The sequence below is a fragment of the Lygodium microphyllum genome, chromosome 13 (assembly GCF_053477565.2).
Source record: "Lygodium microphyllum isolate KBCC chromosome 13, Lygodium_microphyllum_v1.1.10, whole genome shotgun sequence".
Lineage (NCBI taxonomy): Eukaryota > Viridiplantae > Streptophyta > Polypodiopsida > Schizaeales > Lygodiaceae > Lygodium > Lygodium microphyllum.
In genome coordinates, this window is record NC_141147.1 from 4,831,464 (window position 1) to 4,858,913 (window position 27,450).

General features: G+C 43.1%; 2 pseudogenes; both read left to right on the forward strand.

The window, feature by feature from the left end:
• The first annotated feature begins 10,047 nt into the window (after positions 1–10,047).
• On the forward strand, positions 10,048–10,757 carry LOC148026298 (sphingolipid delta(4)-desaturase DES1-like pseudogene; annotated as a pseudogene).
• An 8,196-nt stretch (positions 10,758–18,953) lies between these two features.
• LOC148026299 (sphingolipid delta(4)-desaturase DES1-like pseudogene) lies at positions 18,954–19,666 on the forward strand (annotated as a pseudogene).
• Positions 19,667–27,450: the final 7,784 nt, after the last annotated feature.

Sequence of the window (27,450 nt, forward strand, 5' to 3'; positions counted from 1 at the left end):
TCGGGGCGAATTTTACTAATAATATGGCCGAATACAAAGCCCTGATCATGGGTTTGAATATTGCAAAAAAGGGGGGTATCCGCCAGTTGTTGGTGAAAGGGGACTCTCAGTTGGTTTTAAATCAACTTAATGGGACGTACATGGTGCGGAACCCGATCCTTTGTATGTACCATCACACTGCTATAGCCCTGCTAGACGAATTCGAGAGAGTGTCTTTTCAGCTGATTCCACGGAATTGGAATCAGTTTGCCGATTCATTGGCTAATCTTGCGTATGAAGAGGACCTCTTCTTTAATTGTGGCCCTTGTCACGATATATCTATTGATGGTGATACAGGACCTGGTCGTTTGTGGGGTATGCTTTCTGAACATGCCCTCTTTGGCAGACGATGGTTGATTTGGGTGATGCACAGGGTAAGCGAGACGCATCTACCTTTATTATCGGGGACCCATAGACGGATTCGACGACATGTGATGCGAACACCTCTTGCGATATACGCAGGAGGGATAGGTCATAATTTAATGCACCTAGTTTAGGGCTACAAGCCCTGTTCCCCTGGGAATAGTATGCTTTGATGTCTATCATGGTTGTTTCCAGGTGGATGTTCTGCATAGTATTGTTTTATTTCATTAGGCCAAGAGGGCCGATTTAGTTTTGTAGCAAAGTCATGTCTGATTTCATTAGGCCAAGAGGGCCATTTCCCTGTCTAGTGCGGGTGCGTTTAATTGGGTTTTTGTTTAGTGTTGTGCTGGACAGGTTTCGCGGGTTGTGGAATTTTGTGGAGCCTGGAGGAGCCTTTGCTGCGATGGAAGCTTCTTGTGGCCACTCCAGGTGATATTTCTCCTTTACAAGTACCTTTCTTTCCTGTTATATGTGTATTTGTACTTGTTGAGGGGATACTTTTTGTTGGGGACCGGCGACCAAGGCATGAAGTCCCAGGTTTAGGCTACGTATGTTTGAGGGAGGTCGGAGTAGTCATTGCCTCCTGTAAAGACATTGTTAGACATTGAAAGATCTGTTTTAGAAGGAAGTCCTAGTGGCTCTGTTCTGCTAACCTGCTAGGCAGCCGTTCTAGGAGTTCTTGTTAGTAGTGAGGCAGTTAGAGAAGCCTGCTAGAAGATAATAATAATGATGCCAAGAAATCCTGAACATCCCAAACGATGAATATAAATACGAAGGTGTGTAAAAAGGGGTTCTAACCCCTATCAATGAAAAGAAAAGAAATGAAAAGGTATAAGCAGTTGATCATTGCCTTGCGAAGGCCTGGTAGGTTCCTGGGGACGAGTCAGACCCGGGGCCGATACCTTGTCTTCCTAGGGGTGGCTTCTTGCTGGAAAAATAATATCAAAACAAGGAAGGTTGGAGCGAAAATAAAAGTGAGCGTTAGAAAAGGATTAAGTGTCGCCTTGCGAGGGCTTGGTAGGTTCTTGGGTGCCGAGACAGGTCCTGAGACCGATGCCCTGTTCTCCTTGGGTCACTACGCTCAGCTCCCTCCTTTTTACATGCCCAAGTATGTTCATCCAATAAAAATCCTAAAAGAAGAGATATACTGAAAGAAAATATCCTTTGCTCAGGCTATAGGAGTCCTCGCCTTGTAGGAGCTCCTAGTTGTGTTGTCTTTAGTTGGTCAGTAGTTCAGACTACCACTTAGGGCAACTTCTTTGATAGGTTTTTTAGTTTGGCTGTGTTGGAGCAGTTGGTTAGTGACTTGCTTCGGATCTTCTATTAGATGATGCTAGGCCTACTCCTTGTGGCTGTCATGCCTTGGTTCTGTCTAGGGGTAGGGGAAGCATTGTGCTCAGTTTTATGATGATAATTGTTTTGTATCAGTTTGATGCTTCTTTGGTTGTTTATGTGCAGATATGTTCGTGGATTCGACGGGCTGAGTCGCCCTATCCCGTGGTCGCCAATGAGAGCGGAATTTAGGTGACGGGAAGTGCTTAAAAATAGCTAAAAATTATGAAGATCAAGGGAAAAATATCCACCGTCAAAGGCGGCGGCTCGATCTAGGACGATTTTAAGCGCCAAAGTGCTTTAAAGGCGCCCGAGCGACACTTGGTGATTTTTCATAATTTTTCAGACAGTCATGCGGGTTGACACAAGCTACTGGCCAATGCGGGATGCTAAGCCGGACGCCCAGGATTTTTCAGAGCTCAATTCGGAGTCCGGACAGGGAAATGGCCAAGGAAACGGTCAAGATATGAAAAGGTGGACACTTGGGAGGCCAAATTTGAGCATGCCTTTTGAGTTTGGACCCCCCCCAAAAAATTTATGCACCTTATGAAGCAAAAAACGTGGAGAGAGAATGAAGAGGCATGAAAAAACGTGGAAGAAGATGGCGCCCGAAAAATGCGCCATGAATGGATGAGAGGCATCATGGCTGCTGCAAACAACCCCCCCAATGGATTATGGGGCTTCATTCCCCTCTGTATGTGGACTCTATCGCCGCCTCTCGCCCGAGAAATGGTGGTCTCTATGAAGAATTCTGATTTCAGTCTTTCTCTCTCCTCCCTCTCTCTCTTCTAAGAGGCAGTTCATGTGTGGGAAGGAGCAATGAAGAAAGAATGATGGAGACTTGTCCGGCATGGACCGGATTGCTCCACGAGCTGAGAATGGTGATTTGTGATGTTGCTGGACATGAAGTGTTGCTGTTTTCCAAATCTACAGCCATGGACACAAAACCCGAAACACGCGTTTAAGCGGTAAACTAAAAAATTACAAAGAAAATTTAGTGTTTTATGCTTTTGATTGATGGAATGCCGTTCATATGGACTAAGATTTGATTATGTTGCTGATTCTTCTGAGTTCTTACTGTTTATAACTAGAAATTATGAAAAACATGCATTTCATGGCTCGAAATAATGTCAAGAAACCCGAAAACCATGAAAAATGGGGAAAAACAAGGGTTTTGGGCGTATAAATGGGGAAAACCGTCGATACACATCAACTAATCTTTCAATTTTGTTGCAAATGAACTAAGGGCCACAGCCCATAAACTGGTTTTCATTTTCAGCAATTTAAAAAATACAAGAAAATGAAGAAAATGGGGGAAAATGATAAAAAAACCATGAAAAATAGGGGAAAAATACATTTGGGGCTACGAAAAATATAGAAAAAATAGGATTTATGTTTGTTGATATATAGCAAGGCTGGGGCATGAAGTTATGCTTCAGTTCAGCCTTGTTTATATGTTTTAGTGCGTGTTTCCTTCCTTTCTCCATATAAAATGACAAGGAAACCCTAAAAGAAATGAATGTAATGATGCACTATCAGCGGGGGAGGGTAGAGTTGTGGAAAAAATGGTTAAATGCCGCTGAGCATGAGGAATAATTTGTTGATTTTATATGCATTGCATCTAGGACGGAATAATAATGATAAAAATTAAAACCTAGTAGCACGAAGATCACTTCGGTGCTAGGTGTTGCAGCGAAGCACAAAGCGGTTAGAAAGAAAAGCATGAAAGAGATGTTTTGCACTTACACGCTGCTGGTTTTTTAAAATGTTTGAGCACTAGGCATCCACCTCTTTGCATGATCATTTAGAGGAAATTAAAAGTATCAGAGTTAGCTCCTGGATATGCATAGCAATTGTCTTCAGTAGGCCCTTGACCCACCGTTGAGAGCGTGAGGTTCCTATGCTGTAGGCTAGTCGAGGGTTATAGGGGAAGTCAAGTAAGGACAATGGTACATTCCTGGATACGTTTATTTGGTACCTTGAGTGACGTTTGTGCGAAATGTCTAAATGTTGAGCGGCGCATCGAGGGGCCAATCCCCGAGGTGTAGGAGAGTCGCAGAGGGTTGACGGCATTCAGCCGTAGGAGGAACCCCATGTGTATGTGTTTCGAGCCTTTTGGCTATGTGAAAGGGACTCCCTCTGAGGAGCAATATTGGGTTAGGATCAGTTGGACTACAACGTATTACAAACGCAATGTTTAGGAAGGCAGAGATTTTGATAGACGCTCCTGGCTGCGAGGCCGAGGGGTTGTCTTGCGCATAGTGACGAGGTCCGGCTAGTGCATGAGCCAGTGCCGGCCCGTTTTTAGGTCCATCAGGTATTTCTCTTTTCATCTATACGTTGAGTTCGAAGATGTTTACCCTCACACTAAAGTGCATTGAATAATGTGCACTAGTAGTAAAAGATAAAAGATCAAACATGTCAAATATTTATATAAACTAAAACTTATATAAACAAATTAATTGATAGTATGTCTCACCTTTGATAAGCAACCTCGTGCGTATTGCCACTCTTCTTGAGATATATTAATTTTCTCCTCTTTTTCCATTCTCTCCATTTCCTCATATAACCAATCTATATCAATATGACGTGGGAGCGCATTTAGATGATCTCGAAATGAGACATTACGTCCATATCTAGTGCGAAATTCTTGTCTTTCGCTTTTTCTTCTTGCCCTTGCTTCATTATATAGTGTCACCCATTTGCTCATTACATTACTATTGAGTACACAAAAACTATTTAACATACGAAGTTCTTCTTTTGTTAGCACTTTACTTATTCCTTTTCCTTGAGGTACTATAGAGGCCATCCTCAAGTCTTCATCATCTTTCCATAGTCATGGTTGAGAGGGATCCACTTCAGCAAGATATTCAGAGATATAAACAAGGGATGATTGCACTAACCAACCCTCAGCCATGCTTCCCTTAGGCCGTGCTTTTTGCCTCACAAAATCTTTCAAGGTTTTCATGAAGCGCTCAAGAAAAAACATCCACCTTACATGAACTGCCCCACAAAGTGCGATCTCATCAATCAAATGTACGAGTAAATGTAATTGAGTAGTCAAAATGGATCGATGAAAAATTTCCTCCACCAAACAAACCATCTCAACAGATAATACTCGAGCATCTTGCAATGTGTTTGGATCAATTTCCTTCGAGCTCACGTATCTGTCAAGATGTATTTGATCGAGAATTGTTTATTTTTGTGTAGAAATTCAAAGATATATAATGAAAAAATACAATGTATATACACCTCACAAGCTCTCCCATCTTGCAAATGATATCACGTACATCTTTGGAGGCACAATGGGATATGCTAGTAGGAAGTATGAACTGAATGTAAACAATATTCATAGATCAAATGATTAGTTGAGGAAAAAGTCATCATACCCCAAAGTTTACACATAGTTACTCCACTAATTACTATATTCATGGTTAGAGATATCCTTACTTGAATCATTTTGTGCCAATCGTGGGACTTCAAACCAGATAGTTGCTCCACACCTCTTTTCTTTTTCTTTATGAAGGCTCCCTTGAGACATCTCATGCATCCTGTGGGTGTTCGAAAGCTATATATTTGTTCCTTCACTATTTTTTCCTCGTTCTTTGACACATCCAAGGTGCATGGGGTAGCTCAATCTTTCCTCTGGGTCCAATGCGTGGTCAGGCTCGTCTCATGCGACCAATGTTACGTAAATCCTCCCTTACATTAACTGAATCACGAGCCCCTATCAAGTGATCCCATGATGTAGATACAACATTTTTGAATATGTGCATGGGGTCCAACAGGTGATTGATCTTGAGTTCAATCCAGTACAGAAGACAAAAAAATATAGAGAACCTAACAAACAAATAATATATTATGTAAACAATTCATCATGCTAAATACTTTAAAGTCAATCGAGAGAAATGCACTTCTTACCGACTCATGCCAAGTGGAGGGTGGCTGTCGGCATTAATCCATCTCTCCTTCCAATCTCGAATGGTTAGAGATTATGGAGTCATTCCATTAGTAGGGAGAACATATTTGGGATGGTCAATAGGAAGAAATCGATGATGATTGTCGTAGATAACCTTCTTTAAACGTGCCGTCCTAGAGGAAACTAGAGAGGGACCGCAAATAGGACATGCATGATATCCTGACGTGGTTAAACCCGAAAAAACAAGTGAATTAGTAAAATGCAATTGATTCAAGTCTTGAATTTCAAATATAGAGTTATATACATGTACCTGAACACTCTCCGTATCCTGGAAAGTCGTGCATGGTCCACAACAACATGGCCTTCAATGTGAAATCTCTAGAGGACGCAGATGCACTTGTATCTTGCACCTCAATACCTTCCCATAACATTTCTAACTCTTCAATCAAAGGCTCTAAGTAAATGTCCATGTTTTTTACCTTGTGCTTTCCAAGAATCAGAAGGGACAACATTACATGTCCCTTTTTAATTGCCATGGATGGAGGAATATTATAGTTCACCAATACCACTGGCCATACACTGTATGATGTGCTTTTGATGCCAAATGGATTGATTCCATCCATACCTAAACCAAATCTCAAATTTCTTGGCTCTTCTTTGAAAACGGGCTACAAATTATCTATATGTTGCCATGCGGGTGTGTCTGTAGGGATCCTCCATTTTCCATTACTTGAACGATGACTAGCATGCCATGACATGAGCTTTCCAATAGACTTACACTTGAACATAAGTTTTATACATGAAACAATTGAAAAATGTCGCAAAACCTTACGAGGCACATCCATTGACTTCATCTCCACTTCGTATCTAGATTCACCAAAAACAGGACACTCTCGTGTGAACTCATGAATCCCATGAAATAAGACACAATCATTGACACATGCATGGATCTTGACATAATCGAGGCATCCCAGAGATGTCAAGTAATGTCTTGCTTGCTCTCTCTTAGTTGGCAATTTGTTTCCTTTTGGAAGCATTTGTGATAATAACCTACATATATTTTTAAAAGTGAGTTAAAAAACCACCAACATATATTTCTTTCTGATTTCAAAATAGAATTAACAATTAATATTATGATTCATATATAAGCCAAACTGAATTGATACCTACTTCAATAGCGCATCCAAACTGACATTACTCCATCCATAAATTGTTTGCAAGTTAAGTATCTGGAGGGACGCACGAAGAACGGAGTACGTACAACCTTCATACAACGGAGTAGATGATCCTACATATAGTGGATCATCTGGCTTCGTAGAGTGACCTTCTCCCTGAACCGGTTCTAAAAATAGATGGTGTACCATGTTGTCCAAAATCTCATCCTCTACGACTTGATGGGACATTTCATGAGGGCTACTATCATGGTCATCAGTCTCTACTCTTCTTGAAGTCTCTACCTCCTCGCGTCGACGTTTTGTAGCCTCTCGACGCTCGGGAGGGAGCATCTGAGGATGTGGCACCGCATCCTACTCAATCACAAAAGGGAGTTTCATGTACGTTGATATATAATTCCCGTAACATAGACATGCAATCTTAGTGGTAAAAAAAACAATGAATACCGATGATTTTTCTCGGTCCCATTCTCCATACAAGCTGAGGTGTGACATTGCAATTCGACGTGCTCAAAAAATACACTCTCGACAACGATCACACATGCATTTAATTTTTCGTCGTAGCCATGCATCTCGATTATGAAGACGCAATGTTTCATCCTCACTTGAGGATGTGCTCATTGACTCACCAGCTTGCACCGCACTAGGTGATGACGACATCGACATGATTAAACCTAATTCATGACAACATCAAAATATTTGTCATTCATATGTTTACATAAGATCTTAATTTTAAATACACAAAAATCATCATAAATACATTAAAACTTATGATAAAAATTCACTATCAAAACTTATCTTAAAAACAAAAAATTATGATAAATCAAATGCGCTCTATATCCGCATTTAACTACACGTCTATATTCGCGTCTATATTCGCGTCTATATGAACAATAGACGCACATATACACGCGAAAATAGACGCACACATCAAAATTCAAACCATACTTAAATCATTTCTTTTCAAACTATGCCTTTCCTTTCCTGCGTTTTTTGCGGTTCTGAAGCTTGAGTTTAGCCGATATGCAGTCTCTTCATGCCTCACCTCCTCATGACTCACCTCTTCTTTCATTTCAAACACACAAGAAGGGAAAAAGGAAAGCCAAGGAGAGGAAGAAAGAGAGCACAAGAAAGAGGAGAACAAGAAGAAGCAGCAAGCAAGCATCAAGGGAGGGTAACTTAGTAAGGAGAGGAAGAAGGAGAAGGAAGAAGCACCACCACCAGCCACACCAAACACCCAAGGTGAGTCTCTCTCTCTCTCTCTCTCTCTCTCTCTCTCTCTCTCTCTCTCTCTCTCTCTCTCTCTCTCTCTCTTTCTCTCTCTCTTCCTCTCTCTACTCTGTCTATGTATTTAGGATTTGTGATTCCATTATGTATTGCATTTTGTAAATCGTCAATGGCGGTCGTCGGCCTAAACTCGGCAGACTTGGCGACGTCGTGCTGCTATGCATCCGAGCCGTAAACACCTCCATTTTTGTTGTGCATCTTTGTTATCTTTTCACGTGTGTTTCATTGTGTTTGATTGCTGCATTATCTTTCCGTCCTTTTCAGTACCCGCATCCAATGTACATACTCCACTTGTGTGTTTGTGTTTGCGTGTGTTTCTGTTTGTGTGCATATTGTGTGTGTCAGAAAAATATGAAAAACTGATGCCAAAGAATATTATCATGCTGTCAATTTCAATGATGAATTCCAAGAAAAGTGCAGGAAACCATGGAATCAAAGGAAGCTTTGTAGAAGCCGACATTTAAGCTATGAAGATAAAGGTTGCACGTGAACAAGGCCAACGTAACATGCGGGACAAAGCATTTTTGAAGAAGATACATTGGCACTACATGCAATGGAGATTATGATGGAGCGGGGTCCTTGAAGAAAAGAAACCTACTTGAGGGTCAAAGACAATACAACTCTTTAGTTCACTCCATTGAGGAAAAGGTTACCAAGCAGCTGTTATGCTAACAGGCGGAGAGTTGCGATCATATCAATTAGAAGGCTTACAGTGGATGTTGTCTCTGTACAATAACAACTTGAATGGCATATTGGCTGATGAAATGGGGCTTGGAAAAACCATTCAAACAATAGCTCTATTGCCATATTTGATGGAAAACAAAGGATTAACTGGCCCACATCTCATCATCGCACCGAAGGCAGTTCTTCCCAATTGGGCTTATGAATTTGCCACTTGGGCACCAAGTATTGCTATAGTTCTGTACGATGGACGCCGTATTGACCGCAATGATTTGAGGGATTTATACAAAGAAGAGGGAAGATTTAATGTTCTAATTACTCATTACGATTTAAACATGCGTGATAGGAGCTTTTTTAGGCCGTGCCTATTCTTGTCAAAGAGGACTAAAGCTAAAGAAAAACGGGAAAAAGCGGGAGGAGTTTTTTTTCTCTCTGACAGGCAGTCAAGGAATGGAATCTATGGAATCAGCCTAAATGATCTTCACTGGCGATGCCATCGCTTTGGGTGCTCTCTCTCGCTGGCCTTATTCGTCAGTGTTCAAGCTCATCGTGCGATGGAAGTTTGGGTGTATGTTGTTTTGTTTTCGAGTTGTCTTTTGCCTCCCAATCTTGGATGCTGCCCAGTTCCTGCCAGCTAAATCAATCTTGGGTTTTACACAATTTTGAGAGGATTGTTTCAATAGGATCCTGTAGGGGTCTCACAAAGTCTAGTGCGATTCAGTTCATCGTCTGTATTACTGAATTCAGTTCATTAGATGGCAGCCCTCCTGGGTTGAAGAGGAGTTCTGGGTTTCCTCTCCATCACACAACCAAAGGATTTATACAAATACAAACAGGGAAGGAGGAAGCATCGAGTGAAGGGCATTGAGTGAAGCAACAGGGTGACCAGCACCACAACTCCCTCGCCTGTAGAGATGAAGCATAACAAGAGGCCTCTGAATCTCCCGCTATTACTGCCGCTTCTCGTCCGGATGCTGGATCAACATACAAAGCTGCTGCGACTTTAAATCATCGGCAATCTCCTTGAATTCATATTAACACAGAATATTCACTTCTAAATAACCAAAAATTCTTTAAGGCAGTCAATCAATGAAAATCTTGGTGTTCGTGATTATGACAACAGCAGCTGATGTCAAAACCCAGAGCGGATGGAAGGACATGCATTCTACTATGAGAGAGGAATGACAAGTTTGAAAGATGAAACCTCCAAAAGGAGATGACATAAAGCAGAAAAAGATGACATAGAAGACGTGGATGGTGAGCTTGGAGATCGTGATAACATCATCGAAAAAAAACGCTACTTTTTCTGAGGGTAACTCTGAATTATATTGGGCCGACACTCAAGAGCCCCATGTCTCCCGTAGAAGAGAGATCCTATCTAAATACTCTGAAATCAAGTCCCTCTTCGGTCCGGATGTCTAGGCCTTCCTTAAGATAGTAGCAGTAGTGCTTGTACAGTTTTGGACAGCATTCTGTCTCAGATATGCTCAGTGGACAACTCTCTTAATTGTTGCCTATTTCTTTGGAGCCTTCCTCAATCACAACCTTTTTCTGGTAATACATGAACTAAGTCATAATCTAGCCTTCTCTACATCGATATACAACCGGCTTCTTGGAAATTTTTGCAAAGTTGCCTGTGGAGTGCCATGTCTGTGACATTTCAGAAGTATCAACTGGATCATCACAGGTATCAAGGGGTGGAAGAATTGGATATGGACAAACCTAACTAATTGGAAGAAAGGCTTATTATAAACACATTCTTGAAAGCTTGTTGGGACTTGTTTCAGCTCTTCTTCTATGCCCTTAGGCCAATGTTTCTGAACCCCAAAAAACACCCAGGTTTAGGGGAGTTCAGTAATGCTGAGGTACAGGTGGCCCTTGATGCTGCTCTAATTTATACATGGGGTTGGAGACCATTTGTGAACCTTCTGCTGTCTACCTTTGTTAGTGGCTTGAAAGCTTGAGCTTGCTTAAGAGCCTTGGAGTAAGGCCAAAATTTACATGTTGAAGGACTTGAACAAAATTTGTTTGTTGGTAGTTTCTTTGTTGTAACTCTACGAACTTGACAAGCAATATAGTGAACTTTGGCATCAAAAATTGAGTTCTTCTTGTTAGCCTCTTTCCTTGCAGCATTTTGAACCCCGTGTTTAGCAGCTCTTGCACGAACTCTACTACATATCTGGTGAATCTAACGTGAAATCGCTGCATCAATTTCCAGCAAGATGGGAGACTCGCAAGAAGAGATGACGGACGAGAATGTCATGAAGCATTTGTTTCAATCATTTACATCCTATATGCAGCAGCAAGCACACGGAAATGCGATAGTGATGCCATGGATGCCTTAAAGGCTGTCCAACAGGAGATGAAGCAGTTCAACGGCCAATAAGTTTCAACTTACCTGCATTTGTATGAAGAAAAGATGAATTTTTTGGGGTTTCTCAAGACGTTTGGAGCCGCTACTTCTTGCGGATCGTGGTTCGCGCACTTGAAGTCCGAATTTCAAAAATTCAAGGAACACATGCTAGTTGGACAGAGTTTAAGAAGGCTTTAAAAGATGAATATTTCCTGGAGGATACAAGTCTTATGAACCGCAGGAATTTCTTAGCGTGGGTTTCTATGCCTAATAAGGGACTTTTAGTTACCGCCCTTCTGCGAGAGTTTGAGAGCCGCTATGATCAGTTGGACGGGACAGAGTAGCAAGCTTTGGAGATGGAGAAGGTGGAATTATTTTTACAAGCTGCTGATGCTGATTTACAGGAAAAGTTGGATGATCTTTTGGAAGATCAAGCTACCGATTCAGGCTTAAAGACCAAGTGGAGACATGTCATTGATGCTGTGAATGCGCTTGTTAAGAAGCAGCGCAAGAGGGTACGATTGCATCGTAATACATGATCTGCTTCTGAAAAATCCTTGGAGACCTCTACTTCTACCCCTGCTGCAAGTTCTATGCCTAAGCCTACTCCTCCTGTTGTAAATCCATCAGTTCCTGCTGCTCCAGTGCCCTTATCAATAGATGATGTTATTAAAGGCTTGGCAGATTTGACGATAGAGGCAGTCAAAGATGAAGTTGGGAAGTTAAAAGAGCAACTTATGTCAGTACCTGTTCTAGCACCTGCTCCAGTGTGACTGCTTTCCCAGCTGGCCAAAGAAAAGGGAGATGATGTATTTGGTGCGATAGTACAGAGCACCAACACTACAGAGATTGTGATGCTTTTCAGGAAGCGTGTAAGAAGAACGTAGTGTTTTGGGGACAAGATGGGAAGATATGGATGATAGAGACTGGTTCTCCTCTTAACACGAACTTTGGTAAGGGAGGCATGAAGAAGCTCGTTGATGATATGGCTGCGCGATCAGCTTATGTGAGTGTTAGAGGAGATGCTTCAGCTTATGGAGTCCAGCTTGAGCAGAAATCAGATGGAGACTCTGCCTTATGGTCCTCTGCCTTTGAGATAGCGAGAAGAGGGAAAGTTCAGGCATCCACTATGACTTGTGTGGGCTCCAGCATCCAAGGAGAAACGGGATGGGATTCTCTTGTTGACAGGTATTCTATTTTTGCTTATATGGCAAAAACACAAGGTTTAGATGCCATGGTTGAGGAAAAGAGAAGAAGAGATGAGGACAGTCTTAGCACTTCCAAAAAGACTAGAGGGGGTGACTTTGTTTCACCACCTATGATGAGTTCTCCAGCACAATCAGGTCCTGAACAACCTATGGGAGACAAACAAATGAAAGAAAAGAGACAACCAAGAAAGGAGCCAGGATTCAAGCTCTTGTCAGACCTTGACATGCAGACGGATATGAGTAAGATTTTTCATGAAAGAATTTTAAATAATGAAGTTACTTTTACTGTTGGTGAAGCTCTTGGGATTGCGAGAAGAGAAATATAGGATCAGATCTAGGATCTTTTGCGGAGGAAACGACATGCGATGGAAGGACCTGATTTATAGGGGTTATGGCATGGAGCTCTTGGGAAAGATCAAGATGATGCAGTGATGGTTGAGAATGCTTCTGTCAATCCACAGTTGGAGAAAAAAGTTCAGCCTATGCAGTATGAGGATGATGATACCCCAATCCTCATTCCTCGCAGCCATTTTTCACGTAGTCATTGGGCTAGAGCAACCACTGAGACGATTGTAAGGATTGGAGAAAAACAGATTCCTTTGGTTGCTTTAGTCGATCATGGTTCCGAGATTAATCTCATTGCTCGAGGTGTTTATGAGAGTGGCAAGTGGCCTATGGATGCAGAGCATGGCTGGCGCATGAGAGCAGCCAATAATACTTCTGGTGATATGTATGCTGCTTGTCCGAGCATCAAAATTTCTATTGGCAATGTTGAAGAGGATTATCATTGCTTTGTTTAGGATTCTTGCTCTTATCCGATTATTCTTGGACAGCCTTTCATTACAGAAGCAAGAATGGAGACGAAAGTGATGGATGATGGCTCAGCCTATGCATGGATACATAGTAAGGATGGTATGTGAGCTGTTCAGTTTATGACTGTTGGAGTAAATCATCCGAGAAACAGGGACTCCTTGCATGAGGCACCACTAAGGAGATCTCGCCTCCTGGTAGCCAATCTTTCTCCACTAATTTTTTTGGTTTTTCTTCAAATAGTTCAGTGAGTTATCAGAAAATTTCAGATTTGTCTAGAGCTGCCAGGCAGTTTATTGGTCGTAAGGAGAAAGAGTTGAAGACTGCAGGTATTTTGCAAGCAGAAGAGCATGTGGATGGGCTGTATGAAGGAATGTCTTATGCAGATACATTGTCTGAGATGGAAAATATGCTGAAAACTGATGTATGTAAAGGTTCAAGGATCATACATGTGCAAACCTTGGATATGTATCAGGAAATTTCTGATTTTATGCTGAAAACTAAGTCAGAGGCTGAGAAAACTCAGCAAACCGAATCTATGGCTGATCTTGATCAGCTTTCAGAGTTGCAGAGGGCTGAAACCTTTCAGCCAGTAGAGTTAAATGCTAGAAAAATTCAGGATATAGAGTATGAGACTGCATCATGGTAGTCCACAGAGCAAAGCGCTGAAACCTTTCAGCCAACAGAGTTTAATGCTGAAAATTTTCAGCATACAGAGTTTCAGGCTGCACCCATGCAGTCCATAGAGCAAAGGGCTGAAATCTTTCAGCCACCACCAACAGAGTTGAGAGTTGCTGAAAAATTGCAGAAATTATAGTAAAGAAAAGAGTGCCTGACTGATGCCAAGGTTGACACGAAGTATAAAACAGTTGATAAGAAGGTTAAGCCGGTTGCAGGGCCGCTTCCTCCTGATAGTGATGAGCAGATAGAAAAAGCTATGAAGCAGCCTATGTTGAGAGATCCTGCAAATATTGGCCATGAATTTACAGCTGAAACTCTTGCAGAATTGAAGATTGGAAATGATGATTTCTTGCTTCCAGTGGAAAAAGAATATTTTAGAGAGGTGCTTGGACGACATGGTAAGGCATTTGCTTTCTTTCCTCGTGAAATTGGCTGCATTAGTCACGAATTGGTTGCGCCTATGGTCATCTTCACTGTTCCTCATGTGCCATGGAATATACGTCCTATACCTGTGCCTAGAGCACACTTGCCAAAGCTAATAGAGTTGCTGAATGAGAAGATTAAGATGGGGATTTTGGAACCCTCTTCTGCGCCCTATTCTAACAGGTGGTTTATTGTACCAAAGAAGAATGGAACCTTGAGATTTATTCAGGATATGCAGCCCGTGAATAGAGTGACAATCAGAAATGTGGGAATAGGACCAGTTGTGGATGAGTTTGCCGAGGCTTTTGCAGGACGAGCCATCTATTCCCTAGGTGACTTGTATTCTGGTTATGACCAGTTTCAGCTTGCCTTGGAAAGTAGGGATATTACCACTATGCGGATATCTATTGGTCTTGTGAGGATATGTACCTTGCCTCAAGGTGCCACTAACTCAGTTGCTCATATGATGAATGCTATGCATAAAGTTCTACGAGACTATATTCCGCAGTATACCATGCCGTTCTTAGATGATGTGCCTATTAAGGGTTGTGCAGAAGAAGAAAAGAATGAGAGTCTTGATTTGTGAGGATGTAGACAGTTTGTGGCTGAACACTTGGTTGCTTGTGAGCAAATATTGACACGATTAGAGGAGGTGAATTTGACTCTTTCAGGGCTAAAATCTGTCTTTGGTGTTAATGAAGTTATCATAGTTGGGCATATGGTTGGTTATTATGGCAGAAAGCCTTCACCTGCAAAGGTGGATGCCATAAGCAGGATTGCAGAGTATTGCTCGACTACTTCAGAGGTGCGTAGATTTGTGGGAGCTTGTGTATTTTACATGATTTGGATTCCTCATTTTGCTCACATAGCAGATATTCTCTATCAGCTGCTTCGAAAGGGGCAGAAGTTTCATTGGATGAGAAGCATTCGAAATCCATGCGTAAACTCAAGAAGCTGTTGCAGTCAGCTCCTACTCTTCGCAAGGCGGATTATCAGAGTGGACGGCCAATCATGTTGACAGTTGATACTAGCCATATTGGCATAGGTTGGGCAGTGGGACAGGATGATGCTGATGGGAACAGATATGCAATCCGCTTTGGAGCTAAAGTTCTTAATGAGCGGCAGAGGAGATATCTGCAGATTAAAAGAGAGTTGTGGGGAGTAGTCACTGCACTGAAGTGTGATAAAGGGTATTTTATTGGTGCTTCAGTTGTTGTGGAAACAGATTGCTTGCCTTTGCTTGGCATGATTACTAGCTGTTCGACTCCAGATATAGCGATGCTTCGGTGGATTGCCTACATCAAATCATTGAATCCAGAATTTCGACATATAGCAAGAAAAGATAATCCAATTCTGACATGCTGTCTAGAGCAAGATATGAGGATGAGGAGTCGTTGCTTGCAGAAGATGATGAGACAAAGTTTACAGCTTCTGTCCTTGTTCATGATTGTCATGTATCTACTGTCGAAGCCTTTACTAAAGAACTCTATGTTGGTGAGTGGCTGCAAATTGGTCAGTATCTGAGTTCATTGACTTGAAGAGCTGATTGGATAGATGATGCATTCAAGAAAATCAGAAGAAAGGCTTATGGGTATTTCTTGAAAGATGTTTTTCTTTGGAAGCACCCAAAGAAGAGAGGCGGACTACCCTTGAGAGTAGTTTGTGAGGCAGTGATGCAGATACAGATTATGCGAGAGTTTCATGAGAGTTCTTGGGCTGGACATAGAGGTGTGTGGGCTACCTATGAGAAAATCAAAGAAAGATACTGGTGGAAAGGGATGTATAAGGATGTTTCCCACTTTGTGGAGACTTCCAGGGACTGTCAGCTCTACTCTTTAGTGCGGCATCGCGATGAGTTGCATCCGACCTATCCGCTATGTATGCATTATAAATGGGTGGTTGACTTGGTTACTTTGCCAGTGGGGCTTTGGCAGATGAGATATCTTGTCTTGGCCAGGGAGGATCTTACAAACTATGTTGAAGGCAGATCTTTGCGGACGAAAACCACCACTACAGTATGTAAATTCTTGTTGAAAGAAATATTTTGCAGGTATGGATGTATAGGAAAGATTAAGTTGGCTCTTACTACTGCCTATAATCCAGAGGGGAATGGCAAGAGCGAAAGAGGGCATCCGCCGATAGTTAAGGCATTGGCAAAAGCTTATAGAGGTCGGATTGGAGATTGGCCGAGATTACTACCTTTTGCATTGTGGGCAGACCACTCTACACATAGCGTGACTACTGGATACATGCCTGCAGAGTTGATGTATGGGCAAAAACCTGTCATGCTTACTGAAATTTGTGCTCTCACGTGGAGTGCTTTTCCTTGGCATGAGAATTTATCAAGAGAGGAGCTTCTAGCTCTTCGGATTCGTCAACTAGAGAGAAGGGCAGAAGATGTGCAGCTGGCAGTTGATCGTTTGAAGACAGCTCAAATCAGGAACAAGGACAGGTTTGATTTGAGGCATCGCTTGCGGCCTAGAGCCATAAAAGAGGGAGATTGGGTTCTAGTCTACGACAGTAGCCTAGAGAATCAGCATAGCAGCATGATAAAAATGGTTCAAAGATGGTTTGGACCGTATGAGGTGAAACGGGTTTTTGACAATCCTACCTATGAGTTGGCTGAATTGGATGGGACGGTATTGAGGGTGCCCATTGCTGGAAAATGAGTCAAGATTTTCAAGAGAAGAGAAGATGAAGAATATGCACTTTAAGCATTGGCAGAAGAAGAGCAGTCAGAAGAAATTCTAGTAGAAGAAGCAGAGAATATGGATGATGTAGCTCATGGAGAAACAGGTCTACCAGAAACTGATGAAGAACTGGACTTGTTTGTGGACTTGGATGATCATGGATAGTTGGCTCATCCGGAGGATGTGCAAGTTTAGAGGGGGTGGATGTCGTGCTGCTGCGCATCCGGGCCGTAAACACCTCCATTTTTGTTGTGCATCTTTGTTATCTTTTCACGTGTGTTTCATTGTGTTTGATTGCTGCATTATCTTTCCGTTCTTTTCAGTACCCGCATCCAATGTACATACTCCACTTGTGTGTTTGTGTTTGCGTGTGTTTCTGTTTGTGTGCATATTGTGTGTGTGTCAGAAAAATATGAAAAACTGATGCCAAAGAATATTATCATGCTGTCAATTTCAATGATGAATTCCAAGAAAAGTGCAGGAAACCATGGAATCAAAGGAAGCTTTGTAGAAGCCGACATTTAAGCTATGAAGATAAAGGTTGCACGTGAACAAGGCCAACGTAACATGCGGGACAAAGCATTTTTGAAGAAGATACATTGGCACTACATGCAATGGAGATTATGATGGAGAGGGGTCCTTGAAGAAAAGAAACCTACTTGAGGGTCAAAGACAATACAACTCTTTAGTTCACTCCATTGAGGAAAAGGTTACCAAGCAGCTGTTATGCTAACAGGCGGAGAGTTGCGATCATATCAATTAGAAGGCTTACAGTGGATGTTGTCTCTGTACAATAACAACTTGAATGGCATATTGGCTGATGAAATGGGGCTTGGAAAAACCATTCAAACAATAGCTCTATTGCCATATTTGATGGAAAACAAAGGATTAACTGGCCCACATCTCATCATCGCACCGAAGGCAGTTCTTCCCAATTGGGCTTATGAATTTGCCACTTGGGCACCAAGTATTGCTATAGTTCTGTACGATGGACGCCGTATTGACCACAATGATTTGAGGGATTTATACAAAGAAGAGGGAAGATTTAATGTTCTAATTACTCATTACGATTTAAACATGCGTGATAGGAGCTTTTTTAGGCCGTGCCTATTCTTGTCAAAGAGGACTAAAGCAAAAGAAAAACGGGAAAAAGCGGGAGGAGTTTTTTTTCTCTCTGACAGGCAGTCAAGGAATGGAATCTATGGAATCAGCCTAAATGATCTTCACTGGCGACGCCATCGCTTTGGGTGCTCTCTCTCACTGGCCTTATTCGTCAGTGTTCAAGCTCATTGTGCGATGGAAGTTTGGGTGTATGTTGTTTTGTTTTCGAGTTGTCTTTTGCCTCCCAATCTTGGATGCTGCCCAGTTCCTGCCAGCTAAATCAATCTTGGGTTTTACACAATTTTGAGAGGATTGTTTCAATAGGATCCTGTAGGGGTCTCACAAAGTCTAGTGCGATTCAGTTCATCGTCTGTATTACTGAATTCAGTTCATTAGATGGCAGCCCTCCTGGGTTGAAGAGGAGTTTTGGGTTTCCTCTCCATCACACAACCAAGGGATTTATACAAATACAAACAGGGAAGGAGGAAGCATCGAGTGAAGGGCATTGAGTGAAGCAACAGGGTGACCAGCACCACAACTCCCTCGCCTATAGAGATGAAGCATAACAAGAGGCCTCTGAATCTCCCGCTGTTACTGCCGCTTCTCGTCCGGATGCTGGATCAACATACAAAGCTGCTGCGACTTTAAATCATCGGCAATCTCCTTGAATTCATATTAACACAGAATATTCACTTCTAAATAACCAAAAATTCTTTAAGGCAGTCAATCAATGAAAATCTTGGTGTTCGTGACTATGACAACAGCAGCTGATGTCAAAACCCAGAGCGGATGGAAGGACATGCATTCTATTATGAGAGAGGAATGACAAGTTTGAAAGATGAAACCTCGAAAGGAGATGACATAAAGCAGAAAAAGATGACATAGAAGACGTGGATGGTGAGCTTGGAGATTGTGATAACATCATTAAAGAAAAACGTTGCTTTTTCTCAGGGTAACTCTAAATTATACTGGGCTGACACTCAAGAGCCCCATGTCTCCCGCAGAAGAGAGATCCTATCTAAATACCCCGAAATCAAGTCCCTCTTCGGTCCGGATGCCTAGGCCTTCCTTAAGATAGTAGCAGTAGTGCTGGTACAGTTTTGGATAGCATTGTGTCTCAGATATGCTCAGTGGTGGACAACTCTCTTAATTGTTGCCTATTTCTTTGGAGTCTTCCTCAATCACAACCTTTTTCTGGTAATACATGAACTAAGTCATAATCTGGCCTTCTCTACATCGATATACAACCGGCTTCTTGGAAATTTTTGCAAACTTGCTTGTGGAGTGCCATGTCTGTGACATTTCAGAAGTATCAACTGGATCATCACAGGTATCAAGGGGTGGAAGAACTGGATATGGACAAACCTAACTAATTGGAAGAAAGGCTTATTATAAACACATTCTTGAAAGCTTGTTGGGACTTGTTTCAGCTCTTCTTCTATGCCCTTAGGCCAATGTTTCTGAACCCCAAAAAACACCCAGGTTTATGGGAGTTCAGCAATGTTGAGGTACAGGTGGCCCTTGATGTTGCTCTGATTTATACATGGGGTTGGAGACCATTTGTGAACCTTCTGCTATCTACCTTTGTTAGTGGCTTGAAAGCTTGAGCTTGCTTAAGAGCCTTGGAGTAAGGCCAAAAGTTACATGTTGAAGGACTTGAACAAAATTTGTTTGTTGGTAGTTTCTTTGTTGTAACTCTACGAACTTGACAAGCAATATAGTGAACTTTGCAATCAAAAATTGAGTTCTTCTTGTTAGCCTCTTTCCTTGCAGCATTTTGAACCCCGTATTTAGCAACTCTTGCACGAACTCTACGACAGCGCGTCTGATGGCGTGTCTACATCTCATTGTAGATGCAGACATAGATGCGAAAAAATGTTTCCTCTCAGAGCGTCTGAGGGCGCGTCTTAGAGCGCGTGTGCTGGCGCGTGTGCTCTGCAGTGTACACGTGATGATACACGCGCTGCACAGAAGGTTGACGTGCAGTCTACACGCAATTATACACGCGCATTGACCTGGGATTCGCGTTTGGCAGCGCGTCTGTGCTGCATGTTAGATGCGCAGATAGACACGCTGGACAGAAGGTTCACTCTGGAGCGCGTCTAAGAGCGCGTCTAACCTGCAATGTAGACGCGGGGATACACGCGCCAGGTCTCCCAATTCTGATATTAAACAATATATGTTTGCAATGATGAATGTGACCATTCCCATGTTTGTGTTTATCAGTTTTCTTATTTAAGAGAAGCATTAGTACTTAAGTGTTATGCTCAATGTCTAAAGAAAGCTCTTTGAAAATGTAGGTAATATATGATTTTTTGTATGCAAATAAATTTGTCTTTTTCCTGTGTTTTTTTTGCGGATATCGTATCCTAGTTCATCTAGCAATGACCCAGATGTGGATCGCATGAATGATCCATTGGCCTCCTTTGGCAGGGGGATCAATGCATTTTTTGGAGGTTTTCCCAGTAGGGAAGACTTCATGGGAGAGATGACCAGACACCTTGGCCGCTCTCCCACAGTGGATGAGGTGTTCAGTGTCATGTCTGGGATGCCTCTGGCGTCTTTTGCCTGGCACTACTTCCCAGACTCCACATGCAGGTACTCCACATACAGGTACTCCATATGCAGGTACTCCATTTGCAGGTATTCCACGTGCTCCACGTGCATCGGCTGAAGCACAAGCATCTGCAGAAGCACGTGCATCTGCAGAAGCTCATGCGTCCAACAAGGCAGAGGGCAGTCGACAGAGAGGGAGGAGGGAGAGTCGAGGGGGAGGACGAGGGTTGTGTGGGGGTTGCCTAGGAGGTGGCGAGCGATCACCCTCACCAGTAGATCACATAGAGGAGGTTGTATGCTAATACTATAGAGTTACAAATGCTGGTGGCATCTTTCATGATGATGAGGGAAGGGATGTAATGGCGTACATGAGGAGCATCGTGCATGCGACGTATAAAGATTGTTTCATTGTCTTCAAAAATTAGAAAAGCGGCTTGTGGCAGGAGCTATCGAGGGCAGTCCATAGGAGGTACCCAAATCCTGAGGGTCAGCGATTCTCGAATGATTGGGGACGTACAAAAGTGAGGGATATGCTTCACAACAAAAGATCCCACCTCATGACACGGGCCAGGGACTCACTGCGGAGGCTGGAGGAGGGGCGTGGAGCCTACAGCCAACCACCTATGTGCCACCGCGTAGAGTGGAAAAAATCCAAGAAGAAAGCAGCTGAGAAAGTGAAGAGTCGCCAGCACGTAGAGGCACGACGGATCCAAATGGAAACAATGGGATCGTCGCATTACGAATCGGGCGACAGAGTTTGTAAGTATATTTTGATTTCTAGTTTTTTTAAATTTATATTTGGAGCCCCAAGAGGAACACCAAGGAAAAGGGAATTCTCTTGCAAGAAAGTCTATCTTGTAACATCAACAAGCTTGTTTATTAGGTTTTATATGATCACAATGAAGAAAAGAACACCAGGCACAACAAATCTTCATGCAGCATCATGTAGATCTCCCACGGATTTGATAGAATCAACTATATTCTTCAATATCTTCATAAAATCCATCAATATAACAAAGAAAGCAAAGGAATACACCATCTTTGAATGGAAATACATCACATGCTATTCATCTTCAATATCTTCATAGTCTTCTCTCTCAATCTCTCATATACAATCACTCTGTTTTAATAGAATTGGCTATGTCTGACTCTCTCTCTCTCTCTCCATCAATAATACATCATATCCTCACTACAATCTCTCATAATCACTCTCAATAATCCTTCTTAGGTCATGGATACCCCTCCCAAGAGGTATGTCTGATATGAAGAGTCACCAGAGCCACTACAGTGTCCTTTCATAGCTCACTACTGTCACTTCACTTCAGTCTTTCCTTGAGTCTTCAGCAGCTACTTCTTTCACTTCTTTTAGCTCTTTTACACTTGTATTCACCTCTTTCCAAAGCTAGAAAACTTTCCCAAGCTACACTCTCATCCATCAGAACACATACATAAGCATACAGAACAATCACAGTACAGTACCAGAACAACTACAGTACAGTTACAGTACAGAGACAGAAGCTCTACAGAAGATCTACAGAAGGTCATCAAAACCTCATAACTCATACTCAAACCATGAGGGACGTTACGACACTTGGAGTCAGGTATGTTCCCGTTTCCCTATGCACCCACGGGATGGGTCTCTACCGTCTTCACAAGACACGTCACCCTGTTCTGTACACTGCACTGTAAGGCTCCCTTGCCTTCCTCCTTGCACTTATGCTAGACGGGTTGGACGCACTAATGCACCATCAACTGTGCACCTTGGCATACTCCTTCTGCACCATTTCCCTGTCGATTTCTAAGCCGGGTATGAGATATGGGTTTCAATCATTATTCCTCGAGTGATATTAGTCAGGGGGCGAGTGACAGTTCTTTCATTCCATATGAGTGACTGTGAATTGAGTGCAACATTCCTTATCATCGACGCATTTCCTGCGATTTTTTCAACCAGCTACCTCCCTGGGTGTTGTCGCGTGGTCCCTGCCATGACGGACGTGTGCTGAGAAGATGCCTTCATACCTTCTGCAGCCGACAACAACACAGGACGGGCCATTGACAACGGGCCATCGACAATCAACCTTCATTCTCGACAACATGGGCCAAGTTTTTCTAACCCTACCACTTATGTTTCTCCGTGACGATTATGTTTTAAGTGTGGGGATGTTAGTGGATGGTCTATGGCGTGGTCCTAGGTCCCTGTTGCTCGGTTCACCCTATTCGTTAAGGTTTTAAGTGTGGGGACGCGTCCCTGCGCGTCTACGTTGCCTCCCCATCTGCACATGCCTCAACCTGCTAATACCTCTATGCCATGACTTGCTTTTACCCTGATGGGGTCCCTTCCCACCCACTCGTCTATGTTCCACCCACCCTCGGGGCTGTTCCCTTGCAGTTTTCCTTCATTCCCTGATTTTGATGTGTTTCCATGTGAACGTACCCTACGTTTACCAAAGTCCACATCCAACCTTATAGCCCTGTTCCTCCCTGTGAACTGACCATTTTTCCTTTTTACCAACCCCTGTTCTGGTGCACAGTTTTCGAGCTATTAATTTTTGAAGCATTTTGCGCACATTAGCCGGTTTTCCATGTGAACGCGCTTTGCTTGCTTCGGAACCATGACCTGACGTCATAGCCCTGACAACAACAACTTTTCCCCTAACATTTTTCCTTTTTACTCCGTGTCATTTTGATGCACAATTTGTCCAATATTAATTTTACGATTTTTTACGACTTTTCGTGCGTCTTTTTGATATTTTTCCATGTGAACCTACCCTTTTTGCATCGGAATTCCAATTTGATTTGACAACCGTGTCTTCCGTGCCTTCCCCCACCTTTTTCCTTTTTCCTCCACCCACTTTCACCTTCTGGATTTTTAATTATTAATTTTTCAATGTGTTTTTGGACGTATTTTTGGTGTTTTTTGCGTGTGAACCCCTCCTACTTCAACCAGAACTGCGTTTTGACATGACAACCTTGTGCCATCTCTTCCTACGGACATTTTTCCTTTTTACTGTATGTCATTCCGGCAAGCGGTTCGTCCAATATTAATTTTCGATTCCATTTTCGAGTCTGTTTTTTGGGTTTTTCCCAAGTGAACGCATCTTATCTCAATCGGAACTATGTTTTGATGTGATAAGATTGTCGGGCATATCTTTCTGCACATTTTTCCTTTTTCCTGCACCTCGTTTCAATGCACGGATCTTCCGATATTAATTTTTAATTGCGTTTTTGGACCCGTTTTTCGTATTTTTTGCACGTGAATGCCCTGTCTTTCCCCCGGAACCCCCGTTGCACATTTTCCCTGTCTTCCTCCTGTCGTTCTTCCCAGTTTTTGTTTTTACGACATTTCGTTTTGATGTCCAGATTGGAAGATATTAATTTTTCTTTATTTTTACGTGTTTTCGTGCGACTCGTCCGACGCGTGAATGCGCCCGTTTTTTATTTTACGCATCTCCACGCGCCCCGATCGTGTCCACGTGACCCGTACCATCATCCGGGTGCTCTTTTAATCCAGTCACGGCAAATTTTTTTTACCCCGCCCCGTGCACGGGCGCGGGACGGGGGATACGCCTCTCTCATGGGCCCCCGCCCGTTCTTTCCCCTTGGGCACCCCCCATCCTATTGGCACCTGCCCCTTCCCCTATGCCCACCCACACCTATGGGCCCCTGCCCATACCCCCCCTCCCCATACCCTTCCCACCCCCCCCTCACACCCTGTTGCTGCTTTATGGGAGGTTCTGTACGCCCAGAGGGCCTCTGTAAGTCAATCATCCCAATCACGATGATGTGCCGCAATCGTCCTTGTCAAAATCGAGCAGAGGATGCGATTCGTGACTTCGACTTGGCCGTTGGCTCTGGGGTAATAAAGAGTGCACTTGCGATGGCGGATCTTATACAGCTCTGTGAACTCTTCCATGACTTTATTAATGAAATGAGTGTCTCTGTTACTTACCAGCTCTAAGGGACTGCCAAAACAGGTGATGATATTCTCATACATGAATAGGGCCACGCTGTTACCATCGTCCCGCTTTAGGGCTTTAGCTTCACACCACTTTGTGACATAATTCGTACATACGAGGATGTATCGGTTTTGCTTCCTTCTGGTGGGAGGATCGATTGGACCTACGAAATTGATGCCCCACTTCTCAAACGGCTTCAAAGGAAGGATAGGTTGTAGTGGCATGGCACTTGTCTTGGTAGGTTTCCCCATTCTCTGACAAGCATCACATCTTTTACAGTAATCATAAGCATCCTTATGAATGGTAGGCCACCAGTATCCTGCTTAGCAGAGCCTTCCTGGCTATGGCTTCTCCTGCAAAGTGGCCTCCACATGGCTCATCATGACAAGCCTTCAAAACAATCCCAATCTCATCTCCTAGAACACATCTTCTGAGCACTTCATCTTTGCCTTTCTTGTATAGTGCACTGCCTAACAGTGTGTAGGGGGCTAATTCTAACATAAGCTTCTTCCTTTCCCGACTAGAAATACCAGGAGGGTACTGTTGGGTTGCCAGCAGATTGGCAATGTCTGCATACCATGGAGATACAGTTTCTACCAGGAATAGGGAAGCATCAGGGAGGTCTGGATCATCCTGCTCCTTGTCTGTAGTTTGTGGGATACGCGACAGATGATCAGCTAGAACATGGGAATAACCAGGTTTGGTAATTACCTCAAAGTCGAACTCCTGAAATAGAAGGAGCCATCTCATCATTCGTCCTTTGACATCTGCTTTGTTCATCAGGAAGGATAGGGCCTCGTGATCCACATAAAATTTAAAGTGGGTAGATAGGAGATAGTGGCGGAATTTCTCTAGGGAAAACACCATTGCCAAGCACTCCAATTCTGTCATTGTGTAGTTTCGCTCTCTATTAGTGACTTTTCGGCTTGCGTAATAGATCGTTTGATCTAGCTTTGAGGAGCCCTTTTGGTATAGGATAGCGCCTAAGCCTTCAATAGATGCATTAGTGTGTACATGGAACTCCTTCGTCCAATCAGTAGGTTGCAAAATGGGTGCCTCAATCAGACACTGCTTCAGAGTGTTGAAGGCTTTGTCACATTCTTCTGTCCAAACAAACTCTGCAACTTTCCTCAGAAGCTTATGCAAGGAGGTTGCCTTTGTTGCAAAATGGGCTATGAACCTTCTGTAATAGCCCACATGGCCTAGGAATCCCCTCAATTGTTTGAGGTTGGTGGGTGCTGTCAAAGTTGCAATCTTTTCGATCTTTGCAGGGTCTGTTGATATCCCTTGTGCAGAGACAATGTGGCCCAATAGAACTCCAGAAGAGACCTCAAAAATGCATTTGTCGGGGTTGAGGGAAATCCCATACTCTCGGCATCGATCAAAGCATTGTTCCAGGTGTCTCCAGTGTTCCCGGATCAAACTATAGACACAGAAGTCATCCAAATATACCTCAATAAAGTCGTGCGGATGATTTTGGAATGCGGCCATCATGACTCGCTAGAAAGTAGCAGGGGCATTGTAGAGCCCAAACGGCATCACTCGCTAAGCGTAGGTCCCCCATTCTGTGGTGAAAGTTGTTTTGGATTGGTCTTCTTCTGCAATTTGGACTTGGTTGTATCTGCTGAATCCATCCAGAAGGGAATAAAGTTCATGTCCTGCCACTGTGTCCAACAGCTGGTCTCTAAAAGGGATAGGAAAATGATCCTTCTTCATCTTGGAATTGAGCTTTCGGAAATCCACACATATATGAAGCTTGCCATTCTTCTTGGGAACCACCACGATAGGTGAGACCCATTCACTATTTGCCACTGGATAGATGAACTCGGCTTCCAGAAGTTTCAGCAACTCTGCTTTCACCAAGGTGGAATAATTCGGGTTCATCCGCCTCTGTCGTTTGCCGTACTGGCTTGGCATCAGGCTCCAAGTCAATATGATGCTGACATATTGTGGGATCAATCCCCTTTAGGTCTTTGTAGGACCAAGCAAATATGTCCAAATTCTCTTTCAACAAGTTGTACAAGGTTGACAACTTCTCTTCTGGTAGGCTGCTACCCACCTTCAAATGGCATTCAGTGTCATCTACATCCACAAAAGTTAACTGCCTTTCACCTTCTACTTCACGGATGAAGGTCCCGCAGACTACTTCTAGATACAGATCTGACTCCTTCAAGGGAGTGGTGTCCTCTTCTGATGTCCCACCACTAGAACCACCTTCTTCTTTTGGTGGAGACTTAGGTTGCTCCTTGAGATGTTGAAATGGGATTAGGGCCGTTTCGGTTTTGGTTTCAAGATTAGTTACCTCTTGGCTTGAAAACTCATATTCTGATGACACGTTCAGGAACGTCACATAACAGGGACCCTCTGATGCCTGTTGGGTTTGTGGGACTGGTGCTTGTTGGCATGGTGCATCATCATCATCTTTCTTTGGCAAAGGTGGTTGAGGATGGCAAGAACCACTGCTTAAAGATGGCTTGGTCTTCTTCACCCATTTCTTATAAAGATTTTGCATATGAGAAGATCCATTTACCAGACCAAATGGTACCCTCACCATTCTGTCCCACAGCATGAGCTCGTCTGCTTCTGATGTTTCTGGAACTTCTTCTTTATTTATAACCTCTTCGGGTGGGATAGGCTCTTCCATCTCGCTTTCATAACCTTCTTCTTCCATATCATCTTCATCCTCTTCTGTCTCTGTCTCTCTCTGTCTCTGTCTCTGGCTCTGTCTCTATCTTTGGCTCTGGCTCTGTCTCTGTCTCTGTCTCTGTCTCTGTCTCTGGCTCTGTCTCTGTGGGAGCTCTGTAAGAGAAGAACATGTTCTTTGTTTTATCTTCTTCCTTTGTCTCTAGCTCTGCTCTGGCCATGTAACAGGGAGAGCA